At 41.7% G+C, this 23,371-nt stretch overlaps 1 pseudogene; it reads right to left on the reverse strand.

The window, feature by feature from the left end:
• Positions 1 to 12,949: 12,949 nt before the first annotated feature.
• LOC135521672 (actin-related protein 3-like) lies at positions 12,950 to 15,820 on the reverse strand (annotated as a pseudogene).
• Between the last annotated feature and the right edge of the window lie 7,551 nt (positions 15,821 to 23,371).

Raw genomic sequence — 23,371 nt, forward strand, 5'->3', positions numbered from 1 at the left:
AATGGCACCAACCACTTTCCTGTCAATGGCACCAACCACTTTCCTCTCAATGGCACCAACCTCTTTTCTCCCAATGGCACCAACCACTTCCCTGTCAATGGCACCAACCACTTTCCTCTCAATGGCACCAACCACTTCCCTGTCAATGGCACCAACCACTTTCCTCTCAATGGCACCAACCTCTCTTCTCCCAATGGCACCAACCACTTTCCTCTCAATGGCACCAACCACTTTCCTCTCAATGGCACCAACCTCTTTTCTCCCAATGGCACCAACCACTTCCCTGTCAATGGAACCAATGTCACGTCCTGACCTTAGTTCATTTTTTATGTCTCTGTTTTAGTTTGGTCAGGGTGTGAGTTGGGGTGGGCATTCTATGTTTTCCATTTCTATGTGTTTGTCCTGGTATGGTTCTCAATCAGAGGCAGCTGGCAATCGTTGTCTCTGATTGAGAACCATACTTAGGCAGCCTGTTTTTCCCACTTGAGTTGTGGGTAGTTGTTTTCTGTGTCTGTATTTACCATACAGAACTGTTTCATGTCGTTCACTCTATTTGTTATTTTTGGTCATTTAGTGTTCTGTTTATTTTATTAAACATCATGAACACTTCCTTCAATGTCACCAACCACTTTCCTGTCAATGGCACCACCTTGGTCCTCTCCTTCTTCCACCAACAGTCAATAACTGCTTCCCTCTCAATGTCACCAACCACTTCCCTGTCAATGGCACCAACAACTTCCCTGTCAATGGCACCAACCACTTCCCTGTCAATAACTGCTTCCCTCTCAATGTCACCAACCACTTTCCTGTCAATAACTGCTTCCCTCTCAAAGGCACCAACAACTTCCTATCAATAACTGCTTCCCTCTCAATGGCACCAACAACTTCCCTGTCAATAACTGCTTCCCTCTCAATGTCACCAACCACTTTCCTGTCAATGGCACCAACAACTTCCTGTCAATAACTGCTTCCCTCTCAATGGCACCAACAACTTCATGTCAATAACTGCTTCCCTCTCAATGGCACCAACAACTTCATGTCAATAACTGCTTCCCTCTCAATGGCACCAACAACTTCCCTGTCAATAACTGCTTCCATCTCATTGTCACCAACCACTTCCCTGTCAATAACCACTTCACTCTCAATGGCACCAACCACTTCGCTCTCAATGTCACCCACCACTTCCCTTTCAATGTCACCAACCACATACAGTACCTGAGTGTTACTTTGCTCATATTTTACATTTAGCATATGTAGATACTCTCATCCAGAGTGACTTATAGGACCAATTAAGGTTAGGTGTCTTGCTCAAAATCACATCTACTGATTTTTCACCGAGTTGGCTCAGGGATTCAAACCCGCGACAGATGTGTGTCCTTGTCTTGAAAAGACTGTTTCCTTCAGGTGATGTTTTCTACACTGTGGCGTGATGAATGTGTGTGGCGAAACATGAGGGAGACACGGCCGTGAGCGGATAATCAGCATTGTGTTGTTATGCTTTCTAAAGCGCCAAGTTAGTCACGTATGGAATAAAAGGGCATGTTATAACCGTGCGGAAGTGTTTGTTTGAATACAGAGGATTTGATGAAACACCATTCAAGCACTGTTGAAGGCAGAGGAAGTGAATGTTAATATGTTGGTGATGTATTTGGGTTCAAAAACCTGGTGACTGAGTGCACAGCAAATACCATTAGCTGTATTTTTCATAGGTTTAGCATGAGTCGGGACTTGTTTGGTCGTGCATATAAACTCAGTGGTGTTTTCCTCACTCAAACTTGTTTTGAGGACAGCTGTGCCTCGAGGGTAGAATTAATGTGATTGGTTGGATGAAAGCTCAATACAGTCAGTGGCTGAGATTACAACACCTGGTGAGAGTGAAATAAATGAAAGGCTTGCTGGTAGAGGTCGCAACACATGGATTGTTATACACAAGGTTGCTGGTTCAAGTCCCACCCCACCCCCTAATCTTAACCAGTCACCTAAACATAACCCAAACTCTAATCATACCAATTGGAATGACTTGCCATAAATTAACCAATCACATTTTATGCCCAAATTTATCCAATCATTTTTTTTGTTCACGCCCTTACAGCGAGATGTAATAAGGAAAACTCCACCCTGCACACATAAAGACACAACCTTGTCCTGTCAAATTGGTGCTTGACTAACAGTATAATAGGAAAACATTTTCTCCACTGCTCCAAATTCATATGTAACCATTTTAAAAGCTTGCATTGCTGTAAGACTAAACATGATCAAGTTTGGAAACAAATTTATGTGAGTGCTTATTATTGCCTTCCATTATTTTGAATTGATTCTTCTCCCCACAGAGTCTTGGACGGTGTCTAGAGTCTAAAACAGTGCCTGAGGCGTTTAGCCGGCAGATCATTTAAAAACAATTTCTGCTGCATTTCAGACAAATGACCCAAATGCCTTCATTAAATGACCCAAGTAGCTTTGTGAAGAACTCGACTGTTACTGTTGATAACACAGACCCAGGCATTTAAATACTGTAACGAGTATCTAACACCGGCTCTGAGAGACACAGACAGAGTCTCAATAAGCCCCGTGAGTCCAGATAGCCCATCTCTAAATCCTGATCAATGCACAGCCATGTAATCAAACAGGCTTTTGCAACGATTGATGCCCTTTCTGAATCTGCAATTCAAATGGAGCTTTATCATTCTGCCGAGAAAGAACCTGGCATTCACCCCCCCTTCTGTCTGGGCCTGTTGACACATGAGTGCTGAGAATGTAATTTCCGAGGCCTTAAACCAAAGTTCAGTTGAAGAACATTTGATAGTCATTTTCGATGTCTTTCATTAAGCTCAAAACTGGGTTGTTGAACTTAGTTGTTTGATAAGAGGCCACACTAATGCTTAAAGGTCCAATGCATTTTTTATCTCAATATCATATCATCAAATTTAGGTAACAATTAAATACGTTACTATGGTTGTTTTCAATTATAACTGTCAAAAAAAATAAAATAAAATATCTTCTTAGCAAAGAACAGAATTTTGCTAGGACTGTCTGGGAGTGGTCTGAGTGGGGAGGAAAACTGATAACTAGCTTTTATTGGCAGAGAGGTTTGGAACTCTCTTTCTTGATGTCACCAGGCAGGCCAAAACTCCATTGCACCAAAACAGGCTGAAATTTCAGGCTGTCTTTTCAAACAGCTCTTACACTAAAAGACAATTATAATCATTATTCTAACCTCATATTGTGGAAATATGTATAAAATCACAGGTAAATCATGTTTTTGACTGCACTGGGCCAAAAAATAGATTCTAAAAGGATCAGTCAACTTGGCAATGTGTGTATATGGATGAAGTTGCTTCTTCAAACAGGAAGAAAGCATCACTGACAGATTAGAATAACTACTGTAACAGAGCACTCTCGGTATTGGGCATTCCTCAGTGGCATGATTGCAAACAGAACAATTTCCTTGCATAATAAATTACATTTATAGAATAGATGAATAAAATTAGAAAATAATTTTGCCTCATTCCAGATCTGTTGAGAATAATATGTCTCTTCTGTGTACACTACTTCCCATTTGCCAATTTGAGGGACACACGTCTAATTGACATATGTCATGTTGACTAAAGTATCATGGCACCAACTCCTGTCCAATAGGACCATGTCATAGATGTGTGCTCGGATAGGGTGGGTATCCATAACTGGCCATGTAGGACAAAGAAAATGTTAGGTTAACATTCCACATACTGTAGCATGCCCATGTGGGTCTTAGGAGGATTACTACTGTAGCGTAGGTAGGGGAAGTCTCACAGCCAAATATGATCCCCCTTTGGGAAGCATACCTCTCATGATACTCACCTAATGTCTTTCCAACGTACCTTGCCAAACGTCCTTCCCACTACTACACTGATCCTCTCTGGCATCTCCTTCAAACCATGTGTCCTAGAAATATGCAAGAGAGGAGGACCACATAGAAACTAATCAGATAATGTAATGTTTGATACAATCTTTTTGGAATCATTTTACATACGGGAACAAAATTGTTAACTAATGATCCAGGGATCAGAAACCCATAGGCTGTAAGCTTTAACAACATTAAGACAAATCTCAAAACCACAGCATATGTTGGCTCAGTCCTGTTGTTAAATTTCCCTCACGGGAGCGTACAACACATATCCCTTTACTTCAAGATGTACCGTATGAAAACATACCCTGAAAACAATTATACCATAAAAACGAATATATGCAAATCAATCAAGACAAGAACACTGAGAGCCCTGACAGTCAAGAAGGGAAGTGTTAGCCGTGTGTGTGTGTGTGTGTGTGTGTGTGTGTGTGTGTGTGTGTGTGTGTGTGTGTGTGTGTGTGTGTGTGTGTGTGTGTGTGTGTGTGTGTGTGTGTGTGTGTGTGTGTGTGTGTGTGTGTGTACACCTGACCGTGGTGTGTATCAATATCAAAGCAGAAAAGGGCAATCTGCAGTCACTACATCAATTTTTGAAGTTGAAAATTAATGATATACCGTTCCTTCAGAAAGTGTTTATACCCCCTTCCACATTTTGTTGTGTTACAGCCTGGATTCAAAATGGATTAAATATATTTTATTTATCACCCATCTACACACAATATCCCATAATGACAAAGTGAAAACATATTTTGCAAATGTATTGAAAATGAAATAAAGAAGTATCTGATTTGCCTAAGCATTCACACCCCTGAGTCAATACTTTGTAGAAGCATTTTTTGGAGCGATTACAGCTGAGGCTTTCTGGGTAATTATGCCCATTATCCTTTAAAAAATAAACACATCTCTGTCCATTTGATTGTTGGTCATTGTTAGACAACCATTTTCAGGTATTGCCATATATTAAAAAATAAACTAAAATGATTTAAGTTAAATCTGTTACTCAGCCACTCAGGAACATTCACTGTCTTCTTGGCCTTGTGTTTTAGGTTATTGTCCTGCTGAAAGGTGATTTAATCTCCCAGTGTCTGGTGGTAAGCAGACTGAACCAGGTTTTCCTCTAGGATTTTGCAATTCAATTTATTTTTTATGTAAATGTAAACGAACACGGTGTAGCTTCAAAACATGGTTAAAATTATAATTGTTGATATCATGGATGGTCAGTCCTTGCATCCATAGCTTGGTCTATGAATTTGAGAATTGTTACATTTCTCCTGCCCCATCCCTCAGCTCTTTACCAAAACAGAGGCGGTGCGTCTGCTTGTTATTGTTTCAACCGCGGATTGGCTCTTTATGTGATTACGATTATGTGAGGTTAGCTTGTGGCTGAGAGTCTAAATATTTGATATTTGTCCCACTGACTGAAAGCCTAAATTGATCGCTTCAATTACAGCAATGGAGGCTCCTCATAGGAGGAATGGGAGGACCATCCTCCTCACTGAATATAAAAATATATGTATATATTGATGCTTTTTAGATAAAACTATACTAAATATATTCACATGTAATTAAATAATTGATTAAAACACACTGCTTTGTAATGAAGGTCTACAGTAGACTCAGCAGCACTCTGTAGGGTAGCACCATGGTGTCGACTGGAGGACAGCTAGCTTTCGTCCATTTTGCATTCACAGTATTGATTGAAACTTCTTTGATCAAAACTATTTTTCCTTACATGTACTTAATTAACAAGAACCTGCTAATAAGGAATACATTTGTTCCACAGACCCATTCTGAATCAAACACGTCTGATGAGCAACACACGGCCATGGTTTCCCCCATTGTATTTGAAATGCAGATAAAGTGAGTTTGTCTGCTAATCAGTGTTGTGGGGAATAGGCTACACAAACACGTTGTCTGTTTCGGGTTCATATTATGTCTTGGTTCATTTTACATATGAATCTTCCTATACTTAAATTCAAATGATTACCTAACACGTCATATTACTGCTGAAACACATCACGTCTTATCTGAATGTCCCACTCTATTATTTGCATAATATGTCATGATGCATGACAATCTTGCGACAGCCGGCACCTTGCACGTACAGTATATACCCATATATACATTCATGTAAAGATATCCATGAGCTTTTGGGGACAGCTGTCCCACAATATATCTGTATTAAAACAATGAACATTCTGCTGAGTTTGGCCATTTCGCAGAGACTCCTTTCCTTCTCAACAAACATTTGATTTAAATATTTGTCACACTGATTTAATGATTCCCTGTGGACCGTGCAGGTCATGAAATTGCTCTGCTACCAACAGCATTTCTGCTGATGTGAGGTAATTTGTGCAGAATATAATAACCAGATTTATTGGTGTGGGAGGAGAGAAGATATGACAGACTAATCGCTACACACACAGAGACTGACAGTACATGGAAGCACACACATACATACACATGTGCAAACACGCACGGAAGCAGACAGACAGACAGACAGACAGACAGACAGACAGACAGACAGACAGACAGACAGACAGACAGACAGACAGACAGACACTATTTTTGTTGAGAATCACTCATTTTTTTGCCTTTAAAAATGTCCCAAAAAACAAGTAAAGAAAATATGGACAAAATGTAATAAATGATTCAAACAAGGAAATGTTTCCAGATACTGTTTAGGCCAGTGTTTGACTGTATGGGAATTCATTGGCCTCCATTTCCCCCCTGCATTCAGGGTAACAGTATGTTGTTAGGGTCTGATTATGTACTAATTCTAATTAGATATGAGCTCCAAACCTAGGGTGACATCCACCCAGACTTTCCCTTCTGTAATGAGTCCCACTGGACTGGACTGGAGCATCCAGATTCCACACCTCTAATAGGAGGAGAGAAATAATAGCCAGGCCTGATAAAGGAGGACAAAGTTAAGCAGTGAAGGAAGGGGAAACATCATAATGGAAAAACTTTGGGGACACTTTACTTAAAGATCACAGGAATAATACTTTATTACCTATTGGAAGCTTGTTATGGTGTCTTATTGTAAGGCATAGAATAATGGTATGTCTCTGTACAGCCTGGTCAACAACATTAGACTGCTACAGATGTAGGATCTTAATTTGATCGCCTTGTTGCAGGAGAACTTTCCTGCAATGCAGAACATTTTAAACTTAGTAACTTAGTAGTGTATTAGAGGTTTAAAAAGGCTTCTGAAGTAATTCAAATTTTACTGTTGCTTCAGAACTAGTTTCCTGCTGTTTCCTGGCTCAAATTGAGATCCTACATCTGTATACTTAACGTTTCTCCAAGGTATGTCAGGAGCAGCTAAGTAAATGTTCAACTGAATCAAAATGGCTGTTATTTAGTCAGGTATCAAGAGCTTACGGGCACTTTTAACAGTTATACTGTAATAGCCATACCCAATGTTGAGTAACTCATTGGAACTCACCATGTTATTTGACAAAGCCCCACATTTTTCTGTCCACTGGATTCACAGCATAGACAAATGACAGTTCAGTTTGACACATTGCTCAATGGCCAGGGCTACATCCCTCTTGTCTGGCATCAGCACCCGGCGTCCCTCTGCAACTTCCATCCACCATGTTTTTTATACAATGAATGAAGATGTCATCATGGATAGCGATTCCTCTTTTTCAGGGTACATACCACACTGATGGTGGAACTCCTTTGTCAAAAGCCTGCTCAAATACTAGATGATCACTTTCAAAGATATAGTGTTTGATCTGTGATAGTCTTGTGGGAGATTAGTGCAATGCATTATGTGAATTGTTTAACTCAGGAACCACAACTGCGTATTAGTGTACAACAGGGCAATTTTAAAGACATGACTGTATAGAACCACTATACAGTCATTTCTACAGTAGACAGTGGTTCTATGCAGACATTACTACAGTAGACAGTGGTTCTATGCAGACATTACTACAGTAGACAGTGGTTCTATGCAGACATTATAGTAGACAGTGGTTCTATGCAGTCATTATAGCAGACAGTGGTTCTATGCAGTCATTTCTACAGTAGACAGTGGTTCTATGCAGACATTACTACAGTAGGCAGTGGTTCTATACAGTCATTTCTACAGTAGACAGTGGTTCTATACAGTCATTATAGTAGACAGTGGTTCTAAGCAGTCATTTCTACAGTAGACAGTGGTTCTATGCAGACATTATAGTAGACAGTGGTTCTATGCAGACATTTTGTAGACAGTGGTTCTATGCAGTCATTTCTACAGTAGACAGTGGTTCTATGCAGACATTACTACAGTAGACAGTGGTTCTATGCAGACATTACTACAGTAGACAGTGGTTCTATGCAGACATTACTACAGTGGACAGTGGTTCTATGCAGACATTACTACAGTAGACAGTGGTTCTATACAGCCATTTCCACAGTGGACAGTGGTTCTATGCAGACATTACTACAGTGGACAGTGGTTCTATGCAGACATTAGTGGTTCTATGCAGACACTACAGTGGCAGTGGTTCTATGCAGACATTACTACAGTGGACAGTGGTTCTATGCAGACATTACTACAGTAGACAGTGGTTCTATACAGCCATTTCTACAGTGGACAGTGGTTCTATGCAGACATTACTACAGTGGACAGTGGTTCTATGCAGACATTACTACACTAGACAGTGGTTCTATGCAGACATTACAGTAGCCAGTGGTTTAATACAGACATTACCACAATGTCTGCATATAACCACTGTCTACTTTAATAATGTCTGTATTGAACCACTGTCTACTACTACAGTAGACAGTAGTTCTATGCAGACATTATTACATTAGACAGTGGTTCTATACAGACATTACTACAGTAGACAGCGATTCTATAAAATCAAATCACATCCAATTTTATTGGTCACATATACGTGTTTAACACGTGTTATTGTGGGTGTAGCAAAATGCTTCTAGCTCCAACAGTGCAGTAATATCTAACAAGTAAAATCTATCAATTACACAGCATTCAGTATACCCAACACACACAAATCTAGTAAAGGAATGGAACTATGAATATGTAAACATAGACGAGCAAACAGGGATCCGAACCAGCGATCCATCAGCCACCGGCCCAAACAGAAAACAATGCCAAAAACGAAAGACATGAAGTACAACAAAAATCATAACAGCAAGGCCAACTGAATATGTTTGAGTGCATGTATGGCACTATTTACATGTGTGTGTGTGTGTGTGTGTGTGTGTGTATTTTATTTTAATGACTTTGTGTGTATATGCATGTGTACAAACACCTGCACAGCATCATCCTCAGGCAAACCAGCATTAGCTGTAAAAACACTGTCCCTCAGTGTCATTTAAAAAAAAATGTTTTATTCAACTTTATTTAACCAGGTAGGCAAGTTGAGAACAAGTTCTCATTTACAATTGGAACCTGGTCAAGATAAAGCAAAGCAGTTGGATACATACAACAACACAGAGTTACACATGGAGTAAAACAAACATACAGTCAATAATACAGTAGAAAAATAAGTCTATATACATATGTGAGCAAATAAGGTGAGATAAGGGAGGTAAAGGCAAAAAAGGCCATGGTGGCGAAGTAAATACAATATAGCAAGTAAAACACTGGAATGGTAGATTTGCAGTGGAAAAATGTGGAAAGTAGAGATAGAAATAATGGGGTGCAAAGGAGCAAAATAAATGAATACAGTAGGGGGAGAGGTAGTTGTTTGGGCTAAATTATAGATGGGCAATGTACAAGTGCAGTAATCTGTGAACTGCTCTGACAGCTGGTGCTTTAAGCTAGTGAGGGAGATAAGTGTTTCCAGTTTCAGAGATTTTTGTAGTTCGTTCAAGTCATTGGCAGCAGAAAACTGGAAGGAGAGGCGGCCAAAGGAATCATTTGTTTTGGGGGTGACCAGAGAGATATACCTGCTGCTTTGGTGACCAGCGAGCTGAGATAAGGGGGGACTTTTCCGAGCAGGGTCTTGTAGATGACCTGGAGCCAATGGGTTTGGCGACGAGTATGAAGCGAGGGCCAGCCAACAAGAGTGTACAGGTCGCAGTGGTGGGTAGTATATGGGGCTTTGGTGACAAAACAGATGGCACTGTGATAGACTGCATCCAATTTATTGAGTAGGGTATTGGAGGCTATTTTGTAAATGACATCGCCGAAGTCGAGGATCGGTAGGATGGTCAGTTTTACAAGGGTATGTTTGGCAGCATGAGTGAAGGATGCTTTGTTACAAAATAGGAAGCCAATTCTAGATTTAACTTTGGATTGGAGATGTTTGATGTGAGTCTGGAAGGAGAGTTTACAGTCTAAACAGACGCCTAGGTATTTGTAGTTGACCACATATTCTAAGTCAGAACAGGCAGCGATCAGTGGAAGAGCATGCATTTAGTTTTACTTGTATTTAAGAGCAATTGGAGGCCACGGAAGGAGATTTGTATGGTATTGAAGCTCATCTGGAGGGTTGTTAACACAGTGTCCAAAGAAGGGCCAGAAGTATACCGAATGGTGTCGTCTGCGTAGAGGTGGATCAGAGACTCACCAGCAGAAAGAGCGACATCATTGATGTATACAGAGAAGAGAGTCGGTCCAAGAATTGAACCCTGAGGCACCCCCATAGAGACTGCCAGAGGCCCGGTCAACAGGCCCTCCGATTTGACACACTGAACTCTATCAGAGAAGTAGTTGGTGAACCAGGCGAGGCAATCATTTGAGAAACCAAGGCTATCGAGTCTACCGATGAGGATGTGGTGATTGACAGAGTCGAAAGCCTTGGCCACATCAATGAATACGGCTGCACAGTATTGTTTCTTATCGATGGCGGTTAAGATATCTTTTAGGACCTTGAGCGTGGCTGAGGTGCACCCATGACCAGCTCTGAAACCAGATTGCATAGCGGAGAAGGTATGGTGGGATTCAAAATGGTCGGTAATCTGTTTGTTGACTTGGCTTTCGAAGACCTTAGAAAGGCAGGGTAGGATAGATATACCGTAGGTCTGTAGCAGGTTTTGTCAAGAGTGTCCCCCACTTTGAAGAGGGGGATGGCCTCTGCTGCTTTCCAATCTTTGGGAATCTCTGACGACACGAAAGAGAGGTGGAATGGGCTAGTAATAGGGTTTGCAACAATTTTGGCAGATAATTTTAGAAAGAAAGGGTCCAGATTGTCTAGCACGGCTGATTTGTAGGGGTCCAGATTTAGCAGCTCTTTCAGAACATCAGCTGACTGGATTTGGGAGAAGGAGAAATGGGAAGGCTTGGGCGAGTTGCTGTGGGGGGGTACAGTGCTTTTGCCCGGGGTAGGGGTAGCCAGCTGGAAAGCATGGCCAGCTGTAAAAAAAAAAATGCTTATTGAAATTCTCAATTATAGTGGATTTATCGGTGGTGACTGTGTTTCCTATCCTCAGTGCAGTGGGCAGCTGGGAGGAGGTGTTCTTATTCTCCATGGACTTTACAGTGTCCCAGAACTTTTTTGAGTTTGTGTTGCAGGAAGCCTTGGCTTTTCTAACTGCCTGTGTATATTGCTTCCCTGAAAAGTTGCATATCACGAGGGCTGTTCGATGCTAATGCAGAACGCCATGGGATGTTTTTGTGTTGGTTAAGGGCAGTCAAGTCTGGAGAGAACCTAGGGCTATATCTGTTCCTGGTTCTAAATTTCTTGAATGGGGCATGCTTATTTAAGATGGGTATTGGGTCATTGGGTCATGGGTCATTCAAACATACTTTTGTCATGTTTTAACTTTATTTTTTATACTTTTATATTTGACCGTCATTCTATCCCCCGCCCAGTAACTCCACTCCCACTTGTCTCTAGATCCACAACCCTCAGCTTCCCTGAGCCCATCCTCAGCTTCCCTCAGCCCATCCTCAGCTTCCCTCAGCCCATCCTCAGCTTCCCTGAGCCCATCCTCAGCTTCCCTCAGCCCATCCCCAGCTTCCCTCAGCCCATCCTCAGCTTCCCTCAGCCCATCCTCAGCTTCCCTCAGCCCATCCTCAGCTTCCCTGAGCCCATCCTCAGCTTCCCTCAGCCCATCCTCAGCTTCCTCAGCCCATCCTCAGCTTCCCTGAACCCATCCTCAGCTTCCTCAGCCCATCCTCAGCTTCCTCAGCCCATCCTCAGCTTCCTCAGCCCATCCTCAGCTTCCCTGAGCCCATCCTCAGCTTCCCTCAGCCCATCCTCAGCTTCCCTGAGCCCATCCTCAGCTTCCCTCAGCCCATCCTCAGCTTCCCTGAGCCCATCCTCAGCTTCCCTCAGCCCATCCTCAGCTTCCCTGAGCCCATCCTCAGCTTCCCTCAGCCCATCCTCAGCTTCCCTGAGCCCATCCTCAGCTTCCCTCAGCCCATCCTCAGCTTCCCTGAGCCCATCCTCAGCTTCCCTCAGCCCATCCCCAGCTTCCCTCAGCCCATCCCACCTATCTCTGCTGGCCACCCTCTTCAGATTTCTACGCACCATATATCTTTCAACTATGCTGTGATGTTTAACATACAATTTCAATCTATCTAATCGAATACAATCCACAGATTGCGAGTTGAAGATAAATTATTTTACTAAGAGTGCCTCCTGGGTGGTGCAGTGGTTAAGGGCACTGTACTGCAGCACCAGCTGTGCCATCAGAGACTCTGGGTTCGAGCCCAGGCTCTGTCGTAACCGGCCGCGACCGGGAGGTCCGTGGGGCGACGCACAATTGGCCTAGCGTTGTCCGGGTTAGGGAGGGCTTGGTCAGTAGGGATGTCCTTGCCTCATCGCGCACCAGTGACTCCTGTGGCGGGCCAGGTGCAGTGCGCGCTAACCAAGGTTGCCAGGTACATGGTGTTTCCTCTGGCACATTGGTGCGGCAGGCTTCTGGGTTGGATGTGCGCTGTGTTAAGAAGCAGTGCGGCTGGTTGGGTTGTGTATCGGAGAACGCATGACTTTCAACCTTCATCTCTCCTGAGCCCGTACGGGAGTTGTAGCGATGAGACAAGATAGTAGCAACTACAACAATTGGATACCACGAAATTGTGGAGAAAAAGGGGTAAAAATTCACACAAAAAAAATAATATTAGTAATTGACTGACCAGATCTCCCAACAGTACTATTTCTAGGGTCAATTTTAGATCAATGTCATGCATGGACGAGCAATGTTACTACAGTAGACAGGGGTTCTATACAGACATTACTACATTAGACAGAGGTTCAATGCAGACATTACTACAGTAGACAATTGTAATAGTAAATATGATAATAAAAACAGTTTTGTTAAACTTGTTAACTTTCCAATTAACCTACTCCCAAATCAAATTAATGATTATGACCATGTAAAAAATGTAGTGTCTATCTGTGTGCATGCGTACATGTGTGGTTGCGTACTCTGTGTGTGTGTGTGTGTGTTTGTGTGTGTGCGCATGTAGACTGTGTGTAGTCTTACTGTAGAGGCCAGCATGAATCCTCCAAACCACATGGTGCAGCGCGGCATGTGTAACCACCCAGGCCTCCATGGGCTGAAAACAACATGAAAAAGAATACAGATTACCATCCATCCCGAGCCCAGTTTCTACCCTGCATCCCAATAGCCTGGACAATGTCAGATCTGTATTGCCAACTCCTTTAGTCATTGTTAAGCCAAACATGACAATGACCATAGGAGTTGGAGGGAAAGCACACACACACACACACACACCTTTATCCTTCCAAACAGATACACACACCTTTATCCTCTCTCCACTGAGCTCCTCAGTCAGTTTGACCGGGCGTCTACCGACTACTTCAGGTCCCTCTGCAGCCGCCGGCCAAAGTCTCTGAACATGGTGGAACTGCCAGACAGGACAATATTCTGCTATGTGTCAGGTACAACACTATTATAGGGCAGCAGTTTTCTAGCACATCAAAACAATGACAACCCCTTCATTCACCAGGAACTATCCAATCTGGCTTCACCAGGGTTGCAGTCAAAATCCATTTAAATTCCAGTTCAGGAAGTATAGTGAAATTACAATTACAATTCTCAAATGCTTTTCAATTAGGAAAATGTGGAATTGGGTTTACTTTCTGAATGGAAATGGAATTGATCCCAACGCTGCTAAACACACAATAATCAAGAGACAGAAGTGAAGAAAAAAAGTTTCTGATGTCTTATGTTTAAAGGCTATGCAAGTCAGGTCTCAGAACGTGATCATTAACCAAACACAGAGACAGAGAGAGACAGAGAGAGATGACAAGGCTCAGGGATAACCGGACCCGCTCATTTGACCCAAATTAAATATTAACGCCCAGCGATAATAGGGGATCAACCAGCGATCCTTCGTCATTACAGGTCGAGAGGTTAAATCCTTTGTTAACGAACTTTGGAGGCTTTGGGAGGAAATGTATCCTGTTGTTTAGATTGGGATGGGTTGGAATAAAAAAAGTTCCTCTCTCCCTTTATTTTTCATCCTTCTCCTTCCTTCATCCCTCTTTCCAATCATGTTTTTGCCTTTCTGAAGCCATTAACTACCAGTGTCAGAGGAGATGAAAGCCCAGCAGCAGAACGTTTTACTGCAGATGACCTCCTTTCAATTTGGGCTTATAGTCCACCTCAGATGTTATGACTCTGCTGCTTGTTAGCTACGATGGTCAATGAATTGTTAAATGTATTAAATTGTCCGGAAGATTATCAGGATTTTTGTTCAGGCAGTTAGCTCACTGGGCTATTACAAGTTCATTAACTTGTCTCAATGTTTCAGTGTTTTTTTGTAAATGTTTTATTTTCTATTGTTCGTTTCTGCATAATGATTTGTTTACCAGGTTTGATCACAAGATATAATCCCTATTTTTGTTGATTTTTATATTTGTTTGTTTTTGTTGCCTTGCAGAGATGCAGTGACTCTTCTAGTATTATAACACAGGTCTTCCTCTTGTAAATTATGTTTTAATTTGATATGCAAATGACTGGCACGGGATCATAAAAATATACAATACATGAGAGCAAGATAATGTTCACTCCTTCTGTGTTAGAAGAGTTTGATGTTGTGTTGGTATTATCCAAGCGAAATGCCAAGAGATTAAGCTATCATGAAGAGTAGAAAGTGAACTGAAATGGCCATTGACTCAGTCAGCTTGTGTGTTCAAGTCTGGGAGCCTTCCTTACTTCCAACCAAGGCCAACATGCATCTGCCAGTAAGTCAACAAGGTACACACTGACACCTGGTGGACAAAATATTAACAACTATTCTCAATCCACACTTAAATTCAACACGACATTCAATTAATGATTGTACTAAATGTATTGTCAAGCAAGTCTGACATAAAAAAATATATATATTCCTTCTCGAATGGTTAAACTTGAAAGATATGCATCTCCCTATTAAACCACTCTGTCGAATGCACTGTGTTGAAATTGTACATTACATGGAGGTCTTCTGACATCTATTGGACAGTTCATTATAACCTCATCGACTATTTCTGAGATGGGCTGCATGAAATCTGGGTTGGCAACTGTAAAACACAGGAGCAGATTTAGTGGGTGTTAAAGGTGAATGTTTAAATGAGAATAATCCAACATTTTCATTCTGCATAACAATGATTTCTGTTTTTGCTGATAACTAACATGATAACAACTGGTGCTTCTTCAAAGTTACTTATTTCAAATGAGCGATTTATAAAAAAATGTGATAATTATTGGGTAGCAACATTAGTTGATAACTGTTGTCATGTTAGTTCTCACTAGAGACCTATAAATAGTGTAGTGTAAAATAAATGCAAGCCAATATTCTGAAATCAGAATATCAATAAATAGATCTGGATTCAATAATATTTCTGGACATAGACGTTGGAAATTAACGCTTTCTATGTTGGATTCAGATTTACTGATGGCATTTATGCCTTTGTACCACTTTGTCCATTTCCCAGGGTCCTTGTCATGTTTGGTGAATTCCTTCACAATGTCTGGACTGATGTCGCAGTACCTCACTTGGGTAAACAAACCCATGGTACAGGGCTGTTTCTATCAGGGAAGGGATGGTTATAAATTGGCCCCTTCAGTGACGACCCGTCATAAAAAACAAAATTGTGCCTGTTTTGCATGTTATTTTGGCATCAATACGTGTCACATATCAGTTTGCAAACAATGTAAAAAAATAATTTTTTAGCATTGAGTTCATAAAGCCACATACAAACTTGGTCTCTTTTGCTTTCTTGAGTAAGGCAGCTCCAAAATGCATGTATTTCAGCCAAGCTCAGTGCTTTCTGTGGTGGAGGGGAAGACAGCGGAAAATACGGAGCGTAGGGGTTGGTAATGGTCTCTAGTTGCGCCGTGATTGGCTAAGTGTTCTGTCACTCACGAGACACTACGTCACCACAAAATCTACAGGTAGAGCTCGAAAATTCAAGCCCCTTGGGTGCTGCCATAGAGTTACATTAGAAGTGCCTATCCAAGAAGGCTCAAGGTCTTTGGCCACAGATAAAATTACATCAAATCACGTTATATTATATTATTATAGACTGATCATGTCAACATCATACTTTCAAAATCTTAGCTAGCAAGCTAGCAGTCATCATCATGAATCAAGTAGACAATCCTTTTCAATCTTTGTCATTGAAGAGAAATAATGAAGAGAGAAATTATAGACAAAATGTATCGGTGCTCATCAGCCATTGGACAAAAACATTACACAAGAAGTTGGAAATCGCAAATTCAACAATGACTGGTTTGGAAGGAATCGGTAACTAACTGCAAGCATTGCAAAGCAATCACTAGCCTGCTATTCAGTGGAGTGGGTGTGTGGTCCATCTGGGTGTAAGGGTCTCTTTTCCAAGCTTAAAAGGATAAAACATTCAACAAGCGGAACGGCAACACAGGATCAACACATGGAGCTGTCTGTATTGCAGGACTTTTGATCATTTTGTGTCCTCTTGCCCTTGTAAAAGATCAGGCTCACCGGTAGGAGCAAGTACTCTGGTGGGTCATATGGAGAACTTTCCTGCTTCCCTTACTTGCATCACTTTTCATGTCATTCTGCTGTGGGGAAATCAGTCCAAATCTGTCCGGGTCCTCATTGACTCTGGGGTCGACGAGAGCGAATGGAGGAATGGAGGTACTGGCTAGAAGGGGCGGAACATCCGTTCGTTGTGTGGACCGACCACAAAAACCTGGAGTATCTCTGCACCGCCAAGCACCTCAACTCCAGGCAAGTGAGATGGGCATAGGAGATGTTATACCCAATGTGACCATTAAAACCTACCCTAACCAGAAACTGTCGATTGATGGCAACATTCGTGCAAAACTGAAAGCGCGAACCATCGCATTTAACCATGGAAAGGTGATCGGGAATATGACCAAATACAAACAGTGTAGTTATTCCCTCCAAGGCAATCAAACAATAGAAATGTCAGTATAGGATCTACAGACAATCTTGGACTACATAAAGAAAACCAGCCATGTCACGGACAACAATGTCTTGCTTCCAGAATAACCAAACACCTTCTTTGCCCACTTTGAGGATAATATAGTAACACCGATGCAGCCCACTCTCCATGGCCGATGTAAAACATTTAAACATGTTAACCCTCGCAAGGCTGCCAGCCCAGACGGCATCCCTAGTCCGTCCTCAGAGCATGTGCAGACCAGCTGGCTGGTGTGTTTACAGACATATTCAAATCAATCCATATCCCAGTCTGCTGTCCCCACATGCTTCAAGGTGGCCACCATTGTTCCTGTATCCAAGAAGGCATATGGTAACTTTACTAAATGACAATCGCCCTGTACTACTCACTTGTCATCATGAAGTGCTTTGAGAGACTAGTCAAGGATCATATCACCTCCACCTTTCCTGTCACCCGAGATCCACTGCAATTTGCTAACCTGCCCAATAGGTCCACAGACAATGCAATCGCCATCACCTGCCCTATCCCATCTGGACAAAAGGAATACCTATATAAGAATGCTGTTCATTGACTACGGTTCAGCATTCAACACCATAGTAACCTTTGTATTGAAATGTACTAATTAGAGGTTCAGCTTGTCGAGTTGAAAGAAGAGCAGACTGAAGTGTCAAATGTTGTTTTAGTAAATCTGCAGATGAAGAGTGAATAAGCCATATCCAAGATTAAATTCCCCTAGGCGTTGAATATTGCACTCAGTTCCTTAATCTTCCTCTGTACAAGAAAATGTGGCCCCTTAGATAAGCCTTCCATAAGATTCCCATACTGTTGTAGGAGACATAGCAGGGGTTTGATTAAGCTTTAGAAATAGCTACATTTGAGATTATTAAAAGCAAAAGGTTTCTTCTGATATCAGTAGTGAGTTAAGCCGTCAAGGGCTTTAACTGGACTGTGTCTTTGGTATAAGCGTCATGACTTCCGCCAAAGTTGGTCCCTCTCCTTGTTCGGGCAGTGTTCAAAGTCACCGACCTTCATCACTGACCACTTCTCATTTTCTATTGGTTTTGTCTTGTCTTCCATCACACCTGGTTCCAATTACATGTGTATTTAACCCTCTGTTCCCCCCATGTCCTTGTCAGTAATTGTTTCTCATAGTGCTTATACACGGTATGCTGGTATTTACCGGGTTTTGTTTGACCCATTTATTGTATTGTTCTGTTGACGGTGGTTTATGGATATTAAATGACGCCGTTGTAAATCAGTTTCCGCTCTGACCATAGAGAATAAACAGCTCTCTGTTGGCTGGGTTGGGGTGTGATTTATGGTGGGTCATCGAGGGGAATTGTATATCTGTTGGCCTGATATGGTTCCCAATCAATGGCAGGTGTTTGTCGTTGTCTCAGATTGGGGATCATATTTAGGTAGCCATTTTCCCATTGTGCTTTGTGGGATCTGTCTATGTATTGTTGCCTGTGAGCATTAGTCTAGCGTCACGTTTGTTTGTTTTGTTGTTCTTTGAAGTTTATTTCCAAAATAAAAGGATGGAAACATACCACGCATCTTGGTCTACTCCTTATGACGAACCTGACACCTGTGCCTGACTTCTCTGCCGCCAGTACGCACCTCACTACAATAAGTAGTTTTAGTGTCACAGTGTATAAATGATTGGAGACAGGTGCAGGAATATGTAATAGGAGGTTTTAATACTCTCCAAAAAAACATGCCATGAAAGGCACAGGGACGAAGCCCAAAACAAACATGTATACAAAAACACAGGAATGTAACCCAAAGAGCAAGATTAAACATCTAACGAGACCCATAATAACAAGTACACAATACATGCACCACAAAAGCCAAAACACAGGTTCTTACAAGATCAACAGACATGAGAACAATAACCGACAAGACAATGGTGAACAGAGGGCACATATATATACAATTACTAATCAGTGAAGAATGGGAACCAGGTGTGCGTAATGGGACAGTTCAGTGACGCCGAGAGGCCGGTGATGTAGAACTCCCTAACTGGTGCACAGAGTGAGCAGCAGTACCAGCAGTCACATAGTAAGAGTAGAATTATCCGAAATGACTATAGCTTGGTAATCACACTCTGTGATAAGTGGCAGAAATGTATAGTCTAGGAAAAAGTAGTCTTTTCATGAGAAGGTCTTATGAAATAGTGAGAGGATTGTGGAAAAACCACACATCAGATATGCCAAATCTCTTCAGAAATATCTGAATTGTGGATACTGTCTTTGATTAAGATGATACCTTAGGAGAGCCCCGATCCAGATTGGGTGACAGTACACAATTCATATCACCATCTAGTATTACGTGGTGTGTGTCCATATTTGGTAATCGAGAAAATACATTGTTATCCCAATTTGGTGCATAAATGTTAGCTAAGATAACAGGTGTATTATACAGTCATCCTACTACAATAATGAAACGGCCTGCTGAGTCTGCCTCTACACTTGACATTGCGAACGGTATGTTTTTACTAATTAAAATGGCTGCTCCTCCAGTTTTAGAATGAACAATGGAACGATATGATTGACCGATCTACCCTCCTTTTAAACAAGAGTGGTTGAAAGTGCAGAGATGTGTCTCCTGAAGCCGATATCTACTTTAAGGTGATTTAAATGATAAAGAACCCTTTTACGTTTCACTGGATGATTTAAAGATTAAACATTCCAGCTAATAAAAGTGATCAAGCAAGCAGCTGTCCCTCATGATATTAGGCCTAGCCATGTAATTCAGGTGAGAAAAGGATAGATCCCAGATTACAACAACTGATCCATTAAACATTTTTCCAAAAATAACAAATAAATAAAAAATAAAAGTTGAAGAAAAATAGAAAACATAAACAAACAATACTCTGAAGTCTGGTATGAAAAAGAAAACCCACCCTGGTCACCTAATAAAACAAGGTAAATGCTAATCCCCATGAAAAGATATTGTGGAAGGACCACCAGAGGGCAGGCTGCTCCCACGAACAGTAGCCCAGCCCGGCATGTGAGTCAAGGTGATCAGAGGCAATTACAGGGCCTTGCGAAAGTATTCGGCCCCCTTGAACTTTGCGACCTTTTGCCACATTTCAGGCTTCAAACATAAAGATATAAAACTGTATTTTTTTGTGAAGAATCAACAACAAGTGGGACACAATCATGAAGTGGAACGACATTTATTGGATATTTCAAACTTTTTTAACAAATCAAAAACTGAAAAATTGGGCGTGCAAAATTATTCAGCCCCTTTACTTTCAGTGCAGCAAACTCTCTCCAGAAGTTCAGTGAGGATCTCTGAATGATCCAATGTTGACCTAAATGACTAATGATGATAAATACAATCCACCTGTGTGTAATCAAGTCTCCGTATACATGCACCTGCACTGTGATAGTCTCAGAGGTCCGTTAAAAGCACAGAGAGCATCATGAAGAACAAGGAACACACCAGGCAGGTCCAAGATACTGTTGTGAAGAAGTTTAAAGCCGGATTTGGATACAAAAAGATTTCCCAAGCTTTAAACATCCCAAGGAGCACTGTGCAAGCTATAATATTGAAATGGAAGGAGTATCAGACCACTGCAAATCTACCAAGACCTGGCCGTCCCTCTAAACTTTCAGCTCATACAAGGAGAAGACTGATCAGAGATGCAGCCAAGAGGCCCATGATCACTCTGGATGAACTGCAGAGATCTACAGCTGAGGTGGGAGACTCTGTCCATAGGACAACAATCAGTCGTATATTGCACAAATCTGGCCTTTATGGAAGAGTGGCAAGAAGAAAGCCATTTCTTAAAGATATCCATAAAAAGTGTTGTTTAAAGTTTGCCACAAGCCACCTGGGAGACACACCAAACATGTGGAAGAAGGTGCTCTGGTCAGATGAAACCAAAATTGAACTTTTTGGCAACAATGCAAAACGTTATATGTTTGGCGTAAAAGCAACACAGCTCATCACCCTGAACACACCATCCCCACTGTCAAACATGGTGGTGGCAGCATCATGCTTTGGGCCTGCTTTTCTTCAGCAGGGACAGGGAAGATGGTTAAAATTGATGGGAAAGATGGATGGAGCCAAATACAGGACCATTCTGGAAGAAAACCTGACGGAGTCTGCAAAAGACCTGAGACTGGGACGGAGATTTGTCTTCCAACAAGACAATGATCCAAAACATAAAGCAAAATCTACAATGGAATGGTTCAAAAATATACATGTCCAGGTGTTAGAATGGCCAAGTCAAAGTCCAGACCTGAATCCAATCGAGAATCTGTGGAAAGAACTGAAAACTGCTGTTCACAAATGCTCTCCATCCAACCTCACTGAGCTCGAGCTGTTTTGCAAAGAGGAATGGGAAAAATTGTCAGTCTCTCGATGTGCAAAACTGATAGAGACATACCCCAAGCAACTTACAGCTGTAATCGCAGCAAAAGGTGGCGCTACAAAGTATTAACTTAAGGGGGCTGAATAATTTTACACGCCCAATTTTTCAGTTTTTGATTTGTTAAAAAAGTTTGAAATATCCAATAAATGTCCTTCCACTTCATGATTATGTCCCACTTGTTGTTGATTCTTCACAAAAAAATACAGTTTTATATCTTTATGTTTGAAGCCTGAAATGTGGCAAAAGGTTGCAAAGTTCAAGGGGGCCGAATACTTTCGCAAGGCACTGTAAGCACAGCTGAGCGATTCTCTTTCCCCAACAAGAGAGAGGAGGGAACCAGCAGAAGAGGAAGAAAGAAAAGAGTGTTTGCTTCTACAAAGGAGAGGACATACCTTTTGGAAGGGAGAAGAAGGGGACACCACCTCTTGGGAATGGTCACCATGGATCTGTATGACCACTTGAAGGGAGCTCTCCACGGACGGATAGAGAAGGCGGTGACACACCTGTGATTTATGATATAGTTTAAAGATACTCTCCTTATGTTCCTTGTTCTTGAGAAAAAAATTTGTTTTCCTTGGGAAAGCATCCTTGATTATGTTGGAGTGTTTAAGATGAAAGAAGTACCTCAAAAGAGAACATTGTTCAATTAAAAAAACCTGCTCCTGACTCGTTTATTCCACCTTTCCGCTTTAGAGCAACCTCAAAGTACTGGGTCCGCTGACAATATCCACACATTGTGCTTGTAGTGGGGAACACTAAACCTATCGAGTAGAGAGCCCTGCTGAAATAGTGAAGGATTTAAAAAAAAAAGTTGCACATAATAAATAAGAAATACTTACAACTCAAAACTAGGCTGTTTTAAAAGAAAGTATAAAACATTTTATATATCATATCTTACAGCAATACCACTAAGTTAACAGCAACGTGTTTAAAGAAATTACGTAACCTAATAATAGACCTGAGCTGTATCTACCCTGGATGTGGGTACCGTCGATCAATAGAAACGAGCCACTTCATGGTAATAAAATAAAAGGATAAACCAAAGAGAGAATTATCTCACCAGAACTAAGGCACTAACATGACCTAATTATAACAATATCAACTGATACCACTGGCAAAGCTATACAGTATCTACAAAAGAGAGACTGGGTCAGCAGTGGTAGACACATTCGTCCATTACCCTAATCGCCAAATAGGTGAACATTCAGCCATTTGCTTCGTCCGACCTCTGTAGAATGTTCACCTTTACGAAGGCCATTGCCTTATGGATGTCTTGGAAAATACAGTATGTTATACGAAGCCAGGCAGGAAAAGCCACACCATACCGAACGTAGGTCCGTCCACGTAGCAGACTCTTGATATCGTTGAAAGCGGCACGGTCAAGAGCAACGCTGTCGGCATAGTCTGGGAAGAAAGAGATGGGAACTCCGTTGCATCGAAGTGGGCAATATTCTCTGGCAAACGGAAGAACATCAATACAATCCTGATAATTGTGTAGTTTAGCAACAACGACGAGAGGGTTTCCGCCAGGCTTTCTTGCTTGTGAGCCCCAACGTGAGTGGTCTACAAGGACGTCTTTATCCAATTTTAGGGCCTCCTTCAATAACTTTGAGATTGATGAAGAACTTGAGCCTGGGTCCTCAGCTACCCCCATGAGCCTGATATTGGATCTTCACATATAAGCCTGTAAATGTATGCATTGGTCCTCAAGGCTAGCCCCATCAGTTTCGAGCTTCTTAATCGTGGTTTGCAGCTTTGGCGTGTCGCCTGAGC

Source organism: Oncorhynchus masou, chromosome 30 (genome assembly GCF_036934945.1).
Source record: "Oncorhynchus masou masou isolate Uvic2021 chromosome 30, UVic_Omas_1.1, whole genome shotgun sequence".
Lineage (NCBI taxonomy): Eukaryota > Metazoa > Chordata > Actinopteri > Salmoniformes > Salmonidae > Oncorhynchus > Oncorhynchus masou.